Here is a 17,771-nt window from a genome sequence, read left to right as displayed (position 1 = left end):
GTCGAGTCAGCTATTTCTCAGGATCCTTATTCTAAATCAATTATCCCTTTTTACCCATCTCTCACAATCCACCCTTTTTCTTATGCCACGCTACTTTGATTTATACTATTTCCTCCTTTTCTAGTGCTAGCAGCAGAGCCTTTGCCTCTCTATATTCCTCCTGCTGGTCATGCTCTGCTCTAAAGGCCATCATGGCGATGTCGTTCTTTGTCAGAGCTGCTTCTATCAATCGCTGAGACAACCCCCGTATGCAGGGAATGATGCAACATCCGAATAGACACAGCAACCCCATCATAACTATCACTGATGTTAGGGCTGATGTACAGATGTGCTTCCATTTCCCAAACCAGGAGTCTAGAAACTTGGGCCAGGAGGTGTCTACTCCTGAGTTCTCAGCCAATTCGATAGACAGGGAGGTGAGACTCGCTAGGGCCCTTGACACGGACCCATCAGGAGCAGTGTTGTTGGGGATGTAGGTGCAACATTGTTCCCCAAACATTACGCACACCCCCCCTTTCTCAGCCAGGGGCATGTCCAAGGCCATGCGATTTTGCCAGGCCATTAGGCTGGTAGCTGTCAGTTGTTCCGCTAATCCTTCAACCGCATCTCGAGTGTAAGTTATAAAGCGTTGTTGATTGTAGTATAGGTAGTTGATCCAGTCCACATTTTTATTAATTGTGGACCACCAGAAGAGTATGGACTCAAAGCCAGCAGCTATCTGGTTTCTGGCTTTGAATTCATCGGGTACCCCTCTTGGCACCCCTATTGCATCTATATAGATGTGTGTGTCGAATGATCCTCTCACCTCTCTCCTTTGTCGTCGGCTTCCTTCATTGATTTCGACCGCATGCTCTACTGCTATGGTGAAGGGCATCATTAGTTGTGTAAGGGTACAGGTTCCCGTCCATGACCCTGGTAGCCGGGGCCACAGAGTATCCTCTCCGCACCACCACCAGACATCGGCTCTACTGACTATCTGCTTTATCAGCCAGGAGCTACTGAACAGTGACCCCTGTTCCTCAGCTGTTATGTTATACGTCTGATTGCAGTTTAGCACCTCCCCCATATCCTGTCCATCTGGGTTATATCTTGTATAGCACTGAATCCCTCCTCCCCGAGGGGAATGGTGAATGGGGGAGGTCGAGGGTCTTTCCTTTGGCCCTTCGTGTTGTTGTTGCTAGCCGGGAATAGGTAATGGTAGCTCTGGCAGGTCTCATTCTTTGGTAGTGTGGGATTCGTGAATAGTTGTAGTATACATGACATAGCCCCAGGTGTCCTATTCCAATTCAGGGGAAATGGTACTGGGACCAGCTGAGGCTTAGCTCCGGCGCAGGCATAGCAATTGGTTTGTTGCATACTTCTGGCTGTGCACATCATCCAGGTAAGCCAGGTGTTGGTTCCCTTTCCCCCTGTTGGTATTCCCTCCCCATACAATTGCATTAATTCTATTTCTCCTGTTACTATCATTATCTTCAAATCCTTAGGCTCATATACCGTGGTGACATTGCTGACAACAGGTGGTGCTGTGGTTGCCCAGGGATCCCTACTCTGACTGTCATCTATCTGGAACATTTCCCCCTTATCCTCATATTTTACTATATATCCGTCCCGTTCTACCTCTATTTCAAACCTCAGGCATGCGTCCTTCCCTGTTCTATCTGCACATATCCAATACCTACCACTTTCCTTTATTTGAACCCTCTGTATGCTTACATATACACGTCCTGGCAATCCCTTGTTTGGGTTTTGATATACTCTCCACCTATCAGTTTGAAAGGTGGTCTTTTGCCACCCTTCTCTGGATGAAGTGAATACCTCGCGCCAATTTTTACAGGGATGGGTGCATACATACATTCTATAACCACACCATGATTTTCCTGTACATACATCAAATGGGATGGTGGTGGCCCTTCTATTCTGTGGTATAGTGATTTTTATGCATGTTACATTACTCACAAGCTGGGTAACCACCCAGCACCCGATCCACCAGCACGAAGTCTTCATTTTCCGTGCGGGGTTTTGGTGAATACCAAAGTCAATGGCTCCTTTCCTCCATGTACCGTCCACGGGCTGATATTGTCTGGTGGGGCCTCCACGGGACCCTTAAATCGACTTGCGTGGGTCCACCCTTTTTCTTTTGTTCGTACTGCTGTCTCGGTGGTTAATAACACAAGGTAGGGTCCAGTCCACCTAGGTTGCAACTTTTCTTCCTTCCAAGTTTTTATTAGTACCCAGTCTCCAGCCTTGACTGAGTGAATCGGAAAATCCAGTGGCGGGCTCTGGGCCAGTAATCCTTTAGTTTTTAGTTCTGCAAGAGATTGGGATACTGCCAGTAAATAGTTCCTTAGGAACACGTCGTTCCCTGGTATTGTTGGGACCCCTTCTATCTTTCCTAAGTACGGGAGCCCGAATAACATTTCATATGGGGATACCCCTATGTCTTTCCGAGGTGCCGTTCGGATTCTTAACAAGGCTATCGGAAGGCACAGTCCAGGGGAGTCTCGTTTCCTCTATTAACTTGGTGATTTGGGTCTTCAAGGTGCCATTCATTCTTTCCATCTTTCCGGAACTCTGGGGATGCCATGGTGTATGCAATTTCCATTCAATTCCTAATGCTTCACATATCATTTTATGTGTTTTGGAGGCAAACTGGGTCCCTCTATCCGAGTCTATTGTTTCCACAATCCCATATCTGGGTATAATTTGCTCTAATAATACCTTGGCTACCGACTGTGAGGTGGCAGTTGCTGTAGGGAGTGCCTCTACCCATCTAGTTTAATGGTCCACTACCACTAACAGGTATTTCCATCTTTGTAGTCGGGGCAACTCAGTGAAGTCTATCTGTATTCTTTGGAAGGGCCTTATTGCCAATGGTTGTCCTCCTCCTGGGACTGCTCTCATGATTTTCTTGTTGATTCGCTGACATATTACACAACCCCCTATGACTTGTTTGGCCATGCTCCCCTCCCCCAAGGTGTCCCCCAAGGTTCAGTTCTTGGCCCCCTCCTCTTCATCCTGTACCTGTTCCCCCTTGGTCAATTAATCCGCCGTCATGGTCTCAAGTTCCACTGCTATGCCGATGATATCCAGCTCCTCATCTCCACCAAGTCTATCTCCACCGCTACGCACTCGACCCTGACAAACTGCATCACTGAAATAAAATCTTGGCTTCAATTCAATTTTCTCAAACTCAATTGCGACAAATCTGAAATCATCATCATTGGACCAAAAACCCTCACCAAATCCACCCACAACTTCACCCTCAATATTGATGGTCTCTCAGTATCCACCTCCCCTCACATCCGGAATCTTGGAATCATCCTTGATCAAACCCTCTCCTTCGACAAACACATCAAACACATCACCAAGACAGCCTTCTTCCACCAAAAAAAAACATCGCCCGTCTCCGTCCATCCCTCTCCTCCACAGCTGCTGAAACCCTCATCCACGCCTTCATCACCTCCCGTCTGGACTACTGCAACAGCCTCCTCTATGGTTCACCCTCAAAAATCATCAATAAACTCCAACACATCCAGAACTCCGCTGCCCGTCTACTCACCCACACCCCGATCCGTGACCATATCACCCCCGTCATTTACAATCTCCACTGGCTCCCCATCCCCCAGAGAATCCAGTACAAAATCCTCCTCATGACCTACAAAGCCCTCCATAACCTGGCCCCATCCTACCTGACTGACCTCCGCCACAGGCACACTCCCACCTGCACCCTCCGCTCTGCTGCTGCCAATCTCCTATCCCCCCACATCCGGACCAAACTCAGATCCTGGGGGGACAGGGCTTTCTCCATCGCTGCTCCCACACTCTGGAACTCACTACCCCAAACCGTCAGAGAATCCTCCTCACTCACCACATTCAAAACATCACTGAAGTCTCATCTGTTCAGCACTGCCTTCAACCACTGACCGTTACCTCACCTTCTTTTTCCATCTATACATCTGGAGGACCCGTCTATAAACCACCGGCTGCCCTCAGCCAGAGGTTGTTCTTCCAAATCTTCTCTACTTTTTGTCTGTAAATCTATTATTTCACTACAGCAGTGTTCTGGCCTCCCTGTCTCGTTTTCTCTTTCTTCGGGCGGGTACAGAAACTGAGATGGGTTTGAATTTTTGATAAAACTGCCACGGGCTGCCGGTTTCCCCCCCCTCCTTTGAGTCAATACCCCGAAGGCTATTAATGGCATCATTCTCCCCCTCAGCTCCTGTCTCTCGTTCACCATCTCCTGTTGCGGTTCTATCTGTATACTTTCCCACCTCATTCTTCTCTGGGCGTACCCCTGGCTTTCCTTTCTTTTCTTTCCATATCTTTTTCCATCTCCCTTATCTCTATCTCTAAGCGCTTTATGGATGCCTCTATTTCCCTTCTACACTCCCTTGTTCTTTCCCCATCACTTTCTAATTCTGCTTCATTCTCACAGTTTTGCCTTCTCTCTGATACCTGTTGATTACTCGCCTGTGTTTCTGTGTTGCTGCCTCCCTCATACTCCTCATTTGCTGCCTGACGGATCCCATAAATCTTTCTGTCCCTGAGGTCCTGCAGCCTTTTGATGTCTGCTTCTAGTTCCCGTGCTTGCTTCATCCTTCTATCTCCACTATTCCCTTTCACCAAAGGGCACTGCTTTGTTCCGTCCTGGCCGGAATAGGGAGGGGGATACCCAGGGTCCCATAGGCTGGGGTACAGAGTTGATTTTTTTTTCTCCTGAAGCTCCTGACTTTCATGCTGTTTTGGGGGTCTTTCACCCTTGTTCGGGGTGGTATTCTTTTCCTGCTATGCTTTCCTCAGCCTTTCTCCTTCTATTCTAAACAATTTAAGTACGTCTAGTTCTTTTTCCTTTTTCATTACTCGGGTTTCTGATTTATCCTTAGGTTTATAGTTCTTAATTAACACTCCCATTTCATCACACATGTTTATATCAAAATATAAATATATCAAAATTTATATCAAAATTTATATCATTCCGTGGGCCATTTCGTAACCAAATTTATTTTTTAAATTTATTTTTTTCCCATTTCTCAGAGTGTTTTTTTTAAATATCCTCTTTGGATACGGGGAACTTCCTACTTAGTAGTTCAACTGCAGTTATTTTATTTTATTTCGAACATGTTAAAAGACATCAATTAAAAAACAAAATAAACAAAAAAAACAGAAGAAATACAAGGAATTTCATCCATTACTTAACATGTGCGAAAAGGAGTAGGAAGAAGTGTGAACTTATTTAATCCTACCCCCATTCCCTAATCAATATTTATCAAGTATCAGATATTAATACAAAAATACTCATACACCCTTATATATTCATATAGATATACTTATTTAAATAATGATGTGTTATTATATGTAGACCCCTGGTGACTGTTAATCCCCCTCCTCACTGTACCTAGAAAAAATCATGTGTTTATATTTGTCTTTAAACTGGATGATGTTTGAACATTGTTTTAATTCCGCATTCATTCTGTTCCATAGCTTTACTCCACTGATTGATATAGAAAATCTTTTCATTGTTGTTCGAGTATTGCGAATCTTGAAATTTAATGTTCCCCTTAAATTATACCCCCCCTCTCTTTCATAAAACATTTCCTGTAAGTTACTTGGTAGCAAATTGTTTCTCACTTTGTACATGAATTGAGCTGTTTGATATTCCACAATGTCATAAAAGTTGGTGTGTTCACAAAAACCGACATTATGAATGATTCTAATGGCTCTTTTTTTGCAGTATGAATAGTGGTTGTAGTGAACTTATATATGTACTTTCCAACACCTCTATACAGTAACTTAAATAAGGTGAAACTAGTGAACAGAACAGAATGCGAAGTGATTTGTTATCTAGGAAATGTTTTGCTTTGGCCAGAACTGAAATGCTTCTAGATACTTTACTGTTGATATGTTCAATGTGAGATTTCCAGCAATTTTTTTTTCATCTATTATCACCCCAAGGAATTTAGTTTCATTTACTCTTTCTATGTTAACACCCTCTATCTGTACCTGTGCTTGAATGTTTATTTTACTGTTCCCAAATATCATAATTTTTGTTTTCTCCAATCCCTGGGTTTTTCCCTGCCCCCAGTGGCTCAGCATTCGCCCCAACGGACTATCAGGCAGAATGCGGGGGTCGGGCTTACCGTCCTTCCCCTCCCCTTTGGGCTTTCCGTTTTCACTGCCCATCCTCCCGATCGGAAATTCCCCTCCGATCTTATCCCGATCGGAATTCCTTATTTTTATTTTATTTTTTTTATTTTTTTTATTCCCTCCGATCTTAGCTGTAATCGCCCGAGTAGTACTTAATAGTCAGTTTTCTTACCCGGGTCCTGTGCACAAGAATCACTCGATTTAGCTCCTTGCGATTTCCTGGTCCTCTCACTTGTTTCTCGAGTCTCTGGTCCAGGTATCACTCGCTCAAACCGCTGATGGCAAGCAAGGAGATCAGGGACTGCTGAAATCAGCAGGGTGCACCTTCCCTTCCTTTCGTGCCTCCGCCAAGCGGCCGGAGTGGCAAATCCCGGACGAGCCCCCAAGTTTGTGAGATGCAAATGTGAGTGCTCACAATCACGATACTCGAGACAATCTAGAGAAACAAGTATTTTATTTGCAAGTCTGCAGAGTTGGGTGTCTCCCCTGTCGAGACACACCGAGGTCGGGAAAATCCCCTCTTTTTATTCACTTCATTTTACAATTGTTACACCTGTAATTCCTCCCCTTCGGGCTCCTTCCAATCGGAGCACTGAGGTGCACAATCTACCGTCACCGCCCCTGTTGCCTTCCACATCGTACAGTAATATTCATTTATTTCATTAGGCAAGCACAGTACAGAGTAGTTCATGCCCTCCCCCTCTCCTAACTCTCTGATTATTTCGGCCTTCCTCCCAGTTCTCTGATTATCTTCTAACACTTGTCCTTGGTCTGTCACTATTTGTTCTTACGGTTTTTTTCTAGCCGAGCACTGTCTGGTCAGTTATTTCTCAGGGTCCGTTTTTTTTAGTCAAGCATGGTCGAGTCAGCTATTTCTCAGGATCCTTAGTCTAAATCAATTATCCCTTTTTACCCATCTCTCACACTACTGTCCATCAAACAGCGGTGTCAGCTTTGACTTCAGGAAGGTTGAATTCACCCATCCTCGTGCTTGAAAAACAAGCATCCCCAATCGCACCACCCTTCTATATATTTTTGTCAATTCAAAATTTGACCTTCTCAACCCATGGTACTCGGACTTCTTTTATAATTAATGATTCTGTACGGTAATCGCAGCATAACGTTCGGTTCACCTTCAAGCGGTTTAATGGGTACTTTGAGTTGTCTCTCGTTTATTAATCAGAAGCTACCTGTAATGTAAATGTGAACTGTTTCTGTATTCCAGTCATTTAATTGGTTCAACACGGTGACGACCCCCCCCCCCCCCCCACCTCCCTCTTTATTAAATTATTAATAGCAGAATTTTCTTCAAGCAGATGAAACTTCGAACTGCACAGTACAGAAAAGCTCAGCGCAGGATGGTGAACAATCTGATCTTAATAGTTGGAATCCTGGTGTTTGTTTGCCCTGCCATTTTCGAAATGAGTGCGAGTGAACGTTTAAATAGTGAGCGTAAGTGCACACGATAATAGACAGTTTTCAGAACTTTGGCCAGAAAAAAACCCTAAACAAAACTAAACAGACTGAACATCATTACGGACACGTACGATATCGCACCTATATTCACATTCCAGTTCCCAAATCATTCTGGTGCATTTGGCCTCATGGAATACTGCACGTCCACCAGACGTGTAGTGTCCGCCCTGGATCGTACCATCTGGATGAGGAAAGAAACATCTCCTTATCCTCCCTTTCGACCGTTAAAGTATTTTTAATGTACTAATTTGGTTATCACATCTGTGAGATTCAAATAGAAACAACGGAAAACCCTTCCTCGTAAGAGATCGGCGGTCTTAATGTGAAAGCAAAGTACATGCTCAATCGCAAAATGCGTTGTGGAATCGGGAGTGTATGTCTCTGTGGAAATTGTAGAATATTGTAAATGATCAGCGAATGGGAATGAAATTGTATTGACAATGTAGACTAGAGATGTAGGGCCGGAGGGCTCAAGACGTTCCTGTATCACAATTTGTCGATGCTTTTAATATTGTTTACACTCTTCCGTTTCGTGTGAAGTGAATTCGCACTTTCTCGATTTCAGCACGGCAACTTAATTGTGGTGATGTCGGAGGACTTTGTCAGGGTGAGATGTGCCTCGATCATCAAACGTTTGTGGTCGGAATTTGTTACAGTTACGACTGGTGTTGTCGGGACATTCGTTGAAACCTATTGGAGGAACAGACGGAGGCTCTACTTTGAATTCAAGATCCGTGTGATTGAATGTGTCTTACGAAATTCACGTTCCGTTTATTTGAAAATTTCCTGAATAAATTGATGAACCGCGCACTGCTCAATGTCCGAGTTTTATTTAATGTTAGAAGCGGCAGTGCTTGATGGCCGTGGGGTGGAGTCTGGAACCAAAGTATTACGGGGGTAGCGATTAAATATCTGGCAAAGCGAGAGGGGCTGGGGATGAACAATTTACAGTCTGAAGGCAGTAGGAAGTTGGAATTAATATAGACAATGGAGACTGACGGCCTCGTGTCACCCTGACCCAAGATGAAGAGACAGTAAATGCAAGTGAAACGCGGCGGGTCAGGCAGCCTCTCTGGATAAAGGGAACAGATGCTGTTTCGGGTCGAAACCCTCCTTCATACATTACAGAAACGTCACATATTCCTTATCACCTGAGATGCTGCCTGACCCGCTGAATTACTCCAGCATTTTCTGTCTGTCTTCGGTGCTAACCAGCACCTACAATTTCTTCCTACCCAAGATGGACAGAAGCGCATCAATGGAAAATAAAACACAACAGCACAGGAACGGGGCCATCGGCCCACACCGTATGTGCCGAACATGATGCAAAGTTAAGGTAGCTTCTGTCTGCATGCCATCCATATCCCTTCATTCCCTGCACATCCACGTGCCCACCTAAAATGCCCTTAAACACCGCAAGTAGTTGTGCACATGCGCACAAACGACGTCGGGAAGAAGAGGAAGGAGGTTTTGCATCGTAAGTTTAGAGAGTTAGGAAGAAGACTGAAAAGCGGGATTTCTGGGGTGGTTTTCCCTGCATTGCGTCCTGGACCTCGTGCTGGTGAGGGCAGGAACAGGGAGATAGGGGATATGAATATGTGGCTGGGGGGCTGGTGCAGAGAGCAGAGATTTAGATTTATAGGCCACTGGGATCTCTTCTGGGGTAGGGGTGACCTGCACAAAGGGAACGGGTACACCTTAACTGGAGGGGGACCAACTTTCTGGCAGGCAGGTTTGCTAGTGCTACACGTGTGGGTTTAAACTAAATAGCGGGGGGGATGGAGAGGGTTGACAAATTGGGAGTATAAAGATAGAGTTAATGGGGAGCGAGTACAGGAAACGATGCAAAAGACTCCCGAAGTAATATATATATATATGCCTTTATTCGCCCACACATGGGAAATTTACAGTGTTACGGCAGCAAAGTGGATAGCAAGAGATCATTCAATAAAATAAATAAAAGTAAAGACAAGGATAATTTGTATTACTTAGCTGTTACTGTTGACTCCTCTGCTGGGAGCAGTGCTGGTTGTGCAGTGTCACAGCAGTGGGAAGGAAGGACCTCCTATATCTCTCCTTCACGCACTTTGGGTGAAGAAGTCTGTCACTGAAGGAGCTACTCAGTGCAGTGACAGTGTCCTGCATGGGGTGGGTGTCGTTTTCCAGCAGCGATGTTAACTTTGCCATCATCCTCCTCTCTCCCACCGCCTGCACTGAGTCGAGGGGTCAACCCACGACAGAGCTGGCCTTCCTCTCTTCCCTTCCGCCGCTGAGATGCTGCTGCTCCAGCAGACCTCCCCTTAAAAATTAGCTGACGCAACCACCGTGTTGTAGAAGGTCCTTAGGAGTGCCCCCTGTACTCCAAAGGACCTGAGCCTCCTTAGCAGATAAATTCTGCTCTGGCCATTTTTGTATAGTGCATCGGTATTTTCGGTCCAGTCCAATTTATTATTGAGGTAAACACCCAGGTACTTATAAGAGTTCACCCTCCCGATGTCCATTCCCTGGATGTTCACCGGTGTCGGAGGGACCGGGCTGCGCCTGCGGAAATCTCCCACCATCTCCCTGGTTTTCCCCGCGTTGATCCAGAGGCGGTTCCGCTGGCAACAGTCCACAAACTCCTTGAAGGTAATGGGAAGGAAAGTTCGAGAAGGGATAAGAGAGTAAAGTCATGGCCAATAGTGTGAGAGAGGAGGTGAATAACAAAGTTAAAGTGTTGTATTTGAATGCGCGAAGTATAAAAAATAAAATGGATGAGCTTGAGGCTCAGTTAGATATTGGCAAGTATGGTGTTGTGGGAATTACATAGACATGGCTGCAAGAGGACCAGGGCAGGAAACTGAATATTCAGGGGTATACGAAAAGACAGACAGGTGGGCAGAGAGGGTGAGGTAGCTCTGTTGGTAAGCAATCTGTCTTCACTAAGGAAGAGACAAACAATCTCCCAGATGTACTGGAGGACAGAGGATCTAGGGAGTAGAGGAACTGAAACAAAAATCATTCGGCGAGAAACAGTATTGGGTAGACTAATGGGACTGAAGGATGATAAATCCCCAGGGCCTAATGGTCTGCATCCCAGGATCCTCAGGGAGGTGGCTCTACAAATAGTGGACGCATTGGTGATCATTTTCCAATGTTCAATAGATTCAGGATCAGTTCCTGTGGATTGGAGGATAGCTAATGTTATCCCACTTTTCAAGAAAGGAGGGAGAGAGAAAACGGGGAATTACAGACCAGTTAGCCTGACTTCGGTGGTGGGAAAGATGCTGGAGTCAATTATTAAATAGGTAATAACGGTGCATTTGGATAGCAGTAAAAGGATAAATCGAAGTCAGCATGGATTTATGAAAGGGAAATCATGCTTAACTAATCTTCTGCAATTTTTTCAGGATGTGACAAGTAAATTGGATGAAGGGGAGCCAGTAGATGTAGTGTATCTAGACTTTCATAAGGTCCCGCACGGGAGATTGGTGACTAAAATTAGAGCACATGGTATTGGGGGTAGGGTGTTGACATGGATAGAAAATTGGTTGGCAGAAAGGAAGCAAACAGTAGGAGTAAACGGGTCATTTTCAGAATGGCAGGCAGTGGCAAGTGGAGTGCCGCAAGGCTCGGTGTTGGAGCAGCAACTGTTTACCATATATATCAATGATTTGGAAGAGGGAATTAGAAGCAACACTAGTAAGTTTGCAGATGACACAAAGCTGGGTGGCAGTGTAAACTGCGAAGAGGAAGTTGGGAGGTTGCAGGGTAACCTGGACAGGTTGAGTGAGTGGGCACATGTGTGGCAGATGCAGTATAATATAGATAAATGTGAGGTTATCCACTTTGGCGGCAAAAACAAGGAGACAGATTATTATCTCAATGGTGTTAGGTTAGGTAACGGGGAATTGCAGCGAGACCTGGGTGTCCTTGTACACTAGTCACTGAAAGTTGGCATGCAGATACAGCAGGCAGTGAAGAAAACTAATGGAATCACGAGATATGGGGAGAAGGCAGGAACGGGTTATTGATTGGGGACAATCAGCCATGATCACAAAGAATGGCGGTGCTGGCTCGAAGGGCCGAATGGCCTCCACCTGCACCTATTTTCTATATTTCTATGTTTCTATGAATGAAATTCAGTCCCTTGCGAGGGGTGACATAGAATCAGAAGATGTCGAGTCAGTATGGATAGAACTGATTAATTGTAAGGCTAAAAATACCCTCATGGGAGTTATCTACAGGCCCCCAAAGAGTAGCCTGGAATAAAAAGGGAATACGGGGAGAAAAGATGAGGTATGAAGGGAACCTAGCCAAGAATATAAAGTATGTGAATAGGAAAAAAAATAGTTAAGACAAACGTGGGTCCCTTGAAGACAGAAACAGGTGAATTTATTATGGGGAACAAGGAAATGGCAGACGAGTTGATCAGGTACTTTGGATCTGTCTTCACTAAGGAAGACACAAACCATCTCCCAGATGTGCGAGTGGCCAGAGGACCTAGGGTGACGGTGGAACTGAAGGAAATCCATATTAGGCAGGAAATGGTGTTGGCTAGACTGATGGGACCGAAGGCTGATAAATCCCCAGGACTTGATGGCCTGCATCCCAGGATACTGAAGGAGGTGGCTCTAGAAATCGTGGACGCATTGGTGATCATTTTCCAATGTTCTCTAGATTCAGGATCAGTTCCTGTGGATTGGAGGATAGCTAATGTTATCCCACTTTTTTTTTAAAAGAAGGAAATAGAACACAGGGAATTACAGACCAGTTAGCCTGACATCGGTGGTTGGGAAGATGCTGCAGTCAATTCTAAAAGGTGAAATAGCGGCACATTTGGAAGCAGTAACAGGATCGTTCCGAGTCAGCATGGATTTACGAAGGGGAAATTATGCTTGATTAATCTTCTGGAATTTTTTGAGGATGTAACTGGGAAAATGGACAAGGGAGAGCCAGTGGATGTAGTGTACCTGGACTTTCAGAAAGCCTTTGATAAGGTCTCACATAGGAGATTACTGGGCAAAATTAGAGCACATGGTATTGTGGGTAGGGTACTGACATGGATAGAAAATTGGTTGGCAGACAGGAAAACAAAGAGTAAGGATTAAACGGGTCGCTTTCAGAATGGCAGGCATTGACTAGTGGGGTACCGCAAGGCTCGGTGCTGGGACCGCAGCTATTTACTCCATACAATAATGACTTCGATGAAGGGATTAGAAATAACGTTAGCAAATTTGCAGATGACACAAAGCTGGGTGGCAGTGTGAACTGTGAGGAGGATGCTGTGAGGATGCAGGGTGACTTGGACAGGTTGGATGAGTGGGCAAATGCCTGGCAGATGCAGCTTAATGTGGATAAATGTGAGGTTATCCACTTTGGTGGCAAGAACAGAAAGACAGGTTATTATCTGAATGGTGTCAATTTAGGAAAAGGGGAAATACAACAAGATCTGGGTGGCCTTGTTCATCAGTCATTGAAAACAAGCATGCAGGTACAGCAGGCAGTGAAGAAACTTAATGGCACGATGGCCTTCATAGCAAGAGGATTTTAGTATAGGAGTTGTACAGGGCCCTCGTGAGACCACACCTGGAGTATTGTGTGCTGTTTTAGTCTCCATATTTGAGGAAGGACATTCTTGTTATTATTAGATTCACGAGGATTAATCTCGTGAACTGTTGAAAGAATGGAGCGACTGGGCTTGTATACACTGGAATTTAGAAGAATGAGAGGAGATCTAATTGAAATATATAAGATTATTATGGGATTGGACACGCTAGAGGCAGGATGTTGGGGGAGTTCAGAATCATGGGCACAGTTTAAGAATAAGGGGTTTATTTAGAACTGAGATGAGGAAGAATTTTTCATCCAGAGAGTTGTGAATCTGTGGAATTCTCTGTCTGAGAAGGCAGTGGAGGCCAGTTCTCTGGATGCTTTCAAGAGAGAGTTAGATAGAGCTCTTAAAGGTAGCGGAGTCAAGGGATATGGGGAAAAAGGCAGGAATGGGGTACTGATTGTGGATGATCAGCCATGATCATGGTGAATGGCGGTGCTGGTGCGAAGGGCCGAATGGCCTACTCCTGCACCCATTGTCCATTGTCTGTCATATCTGCTTCCCCTGGCACGCCAGGCAGCGTTGCAGTGTAATAATAGGCGAGTTGCTAGAGGACGCCAGAGTATCCAGTGTTGTTCCCTTGCTTGAAAAGCCACATATGGATAATCCAAGAAAGTATAGACCAGTGAGCCCCACACTGGTAGTATTGAAAAATTGGAGAAAGAATCCTACAAATAGGATTTACTGATATTTGAAAAGAGTGTGCTAATCGAGTAGAGACAACATTACTCTGTCCGGGGAAGGACAGGCCAAGTGAACTTGATCAATATTTTTAGGAGTTCACGAAGGTCGTTCCTGACGGTTGGGTTGTGGGTGTTGCCTGTGTGGACCCGAATGAGGCATTTGACAAGATAGGCTAATCTATAATATTAGAATTCTTGGGATTAACGGCGACTTGCTAGCTTCAGTTCGGAACTGTGTTATCCATGCATCAAAGGGAGGTGGGGGCATAGGGTTTAACTCGGGCAAGTATAAAATGATGAACTTTAGGGAGCAAATTCATGGGGAAAGTATGCCGTTAATGCCACGACGTTTATGCCAGGACGTTTATCAACATTGATGTACAGATGAAACTTGGCGTACAAATGGTTAGCCCCTTGAACGGTTTCGATAGGTTCTAGAAGATGTTCACTGTGATGGTGCCTTGATCAGATATGTTAGCCCTCAGGTGATATTGGACAATCATCTGAAGCGCTGGGAAAGTTCAACATTCGTGCCTAAAAGCGCTAACTGTCCCCCCACCTAGCCTCGTATCATCCACAAGAGGTGACAAGAGCTGACCCAACATAAAACCCTGGGGAACACCACACGTCAACGGTCAAAGTGACTTACCGCCATTTTATGTCACAGCTTCGAGCCAATGCGTCCAGGATCGGCATTCGCACGCAGCACTGACTCAGCTTAGTCAACCCTGCTTGTATAGCCATGAAAAGAAACCAGCAATAAATTTGTCAAACATAGTGTTTCTTTCATAAAACAAACGTGTTCTCTTGCCTTGATTATAGTAAGCTTCTCCGAATATGGGCAACAGCTATTTCCGCATTGAATACATACTGAGGCATCTTCCAGAAACATTAAGCTAACGCGGCTGTCGCACTTTGCAAAACCTTTCCCTTGACATTGGTCACTTTGAATTTCTCTGTACCTTACCAGAACAGTTGGTAGTTGTGTAAAATAATTCAGCAAGGCATCCGATATCTCTGCCGCACGATGTCCAAACATTTCACTGGTGTATTTTGTCTGTAGTGTCCTGTTATTAACATTTTGGCATGCAATCTTGTGCCAACATCTCCCTTGATATCATATCATATCATATCATATATCTACAGCCGGAAACAGGCCTTTTCGGCCCTCCAAGTCCGTGCCGCCCAGTGATCCCCGTACATTAACACTATCCTACACCCACTAGGGACAATTTTTACATTTACCCAGCCAATTAACCTACATACCTGTACGTCTTTGGAGTGTGGGAGGAAACCGAAGATCTCGGAGAAAACCCACGCAGGTCACGGGGAGAACGTACAAACTCCTTACAGTGCAGCACCCGTAGTCAGGATCGAACCTGTGTCTCCGGCGCTGCATTCGCTGTAAAGCAGCAACTCTACCGCTGCGCTACCGTGAATGCCTTAACAGCGAATGCCTTAAATCCAGTTCTGGAATCCAAACACCCTCTGTTCAGGGAGGCTGCCTAGAAAGAGCATTGGATGCGATTGAAAGACTGAAAGAACGAACCACCACGAGAGCGGAATGCGAGCACAATGTCCCGACTGATGAAAGCAAGCAGACATTAGGCCTTCTTTACCACTATCCGTCAGTGTTGGTACTTTCATTGAGCAACGGACGAGGATTCAAATATCCATCTGTAGACCAATATTGTTCAGGGTCTTACTATTAACTGTATATATATATATATATATATATGGGGGTCGACCCGTTGGGTCCAAATCTCTCCTGCAGGCGCGGCAACCCCCGTTGGATGCAAACCTCTCCTGTGGGTCCGGCAACGTTTCCCCAACTGACGATCCGTGGACCAGTTGCCAGCCGGAGAGTGTTCCCCGCGGCCGTGGGCGGGCGAGGGGGAACAGGAAAGAGGAGAGGGAGCCACTCATCTCGGCCCCGGGTGGCTATCGCGTCGACCAGAGCCAGCCGTCGACCCGTTGGGTGGAAACCTCTATTGTAGCGGCTGCTCGGCGGCGACGACCATCTTGTTTCACCCTCTGCCGCCGCGCTGCACCATGGGAGGAAGGTCAGGCGCGGGGTATGCCGGGACGGGAGCCAGTGCTCCCGTCAACTTTAATAAACATTTATTAAAGTTTATTAAGTTCGTTGTTTTCTAAATGTAGCAAACTTGATTTATGGAGGCGGCAGGGGAATGGTGAGTAGGGTGGGCCTAAAATTGTTGCCCTATCGTGTACCATTTTGGCTGTACTCCGGGAACAAATCTATCCACAAACACACAAATAAACACGATGAGAGTTTTAGTTATCTCTGTGTGTGTGTATGTGTGTGAATGTGTGTGTGTGTGTGTGTGCGTATATGTGCGCATGCGCGTGCGTGTGTATGGGGAGGTTTATATAACTCGTGAAGTGTGAGCTATTGCATTTTGGGAGGTCGAAATTAATTGTGTATAATTAACATTTAATTAAAGTATATTTAACAGCAGAATGCTCTTTAAGGAGGCTCACTGCTATCCGTGGTTTATATCAACGATTTGGATTCGATTCTACAAGGAATAATTACTAAGTTTGCAGATGACACTAAAGTAGCAGATATCGCAGGCACTGAAGATGCTTATTAAAATTTACAGCAGGGTCTTGATCAGCTGCAGAAATGGGCTGGAAAAGTACGGCAGTGGGGTGCATTAATTGAGGTTCAATCGTGTTGCCTTACAGAGTGCTGAACAGCCACGTTAATGAGCACCATATGCCGTTGCTCTAACGAAATGGGAGCCACCAAGAGTTGTTTTGTTTTCCAGCTATAGGTTTCGAGCGATCCAGGATTCGTAGCCTGATGATCTAGTCTAGAAACAAAATCTGCTCATTGTAATTGTACTACGATGTCGTCGAATGGACGACTGAATAGGAGCTGCCTATGGATACTGGAGCAATGTCTTTACCTAAACATAACGCTAAGCCTCCAGAAAACTATTCCGGCAAAAGTTCTCCGACATGGCTACAAAAACATGCATTCCCTCCAGTGTATGCATATTCACTCGAGGCATTTCAGTAATGAAAGGCCCAAACACATCAGTACTCCAGGTATCAAAAGCGTTAATTTTACCATCCCATGCTGAGACCACGAGTCGGGCTGATACATTGTATTGTTACCGTGCTCGTTATATTCACTTGGAATGAATTCCGTTGTTAATAAACCAGGTTTTGCAATCGTGTCCGGTTTGGGCCAATCAATGAATATGCAAAGACTTGCGGTATATGGAACATGGGCAGATAGGTGACAGGGGCGGCAGGTATGTAGGTTAATTGGCTGGGTAAATGTAAAAATTGTCCCTAGTGGGTGTAGGATAGTGTTAATGTACGGGGATCGCTGGGCGGCACGGACTTGGAGGGCCGAAAAGGCCTGTTTCCGGCTGTATATATATGATATGATATGATATTAGTTTAACTTGGCACGAAGTTCGGCACAAACATTGTGAGCAAACGACCTGGACCTGTGTTGTACTGTTCTTTGTTCTGTGTTCAGTCCATTGAGCTGAAATAAATATTCGAACTACTTCAATGACGTGTCCGTATAATAAAACGAGAAACCGTTCAGGGAAATAATTAAACTGGTCAACCAGAGGAGGAACATTTCGAAATGGTTGAGGTACGGAATCATTAAATAAAGGTGAACCACGCAATCTCAAAATACAGCGGCAACACCGAAAGTGTTCATTGAAATTTGAGTCCGATAGAACAGAACGGTCAAATATTAGACCTTGCGCGATGAAAAGGCAACTGGGTTCAGCGCTGGAGTCACTATGTTTAGATAGATATTAATTAGCGTCACTTCCAAATTTGTGGACCACGCCATGTGCAGACGCATGGCAAAAACTCAGACG

The sequence above is a fragment of the Rhinoraja longicauda genome, chromosome 35 (genome assembly GCF_053455715.1).
Source record: "Rhinoraja longicauda isolate Sanriku21f chromosome 35, sRhiLon1.1, whole genome shotgun sequence".
NCBI classification, from domain to species: domain Eukaryota; kingdom Metazoa; phylum Chordata; class Chondrichthyes; order Rajiformes; family Arhynchobatidae; genus Rhinoraja; species Rhinoraja longicauda.
This window is presented reverse-complemented; position numbering follows the sequence as displayed.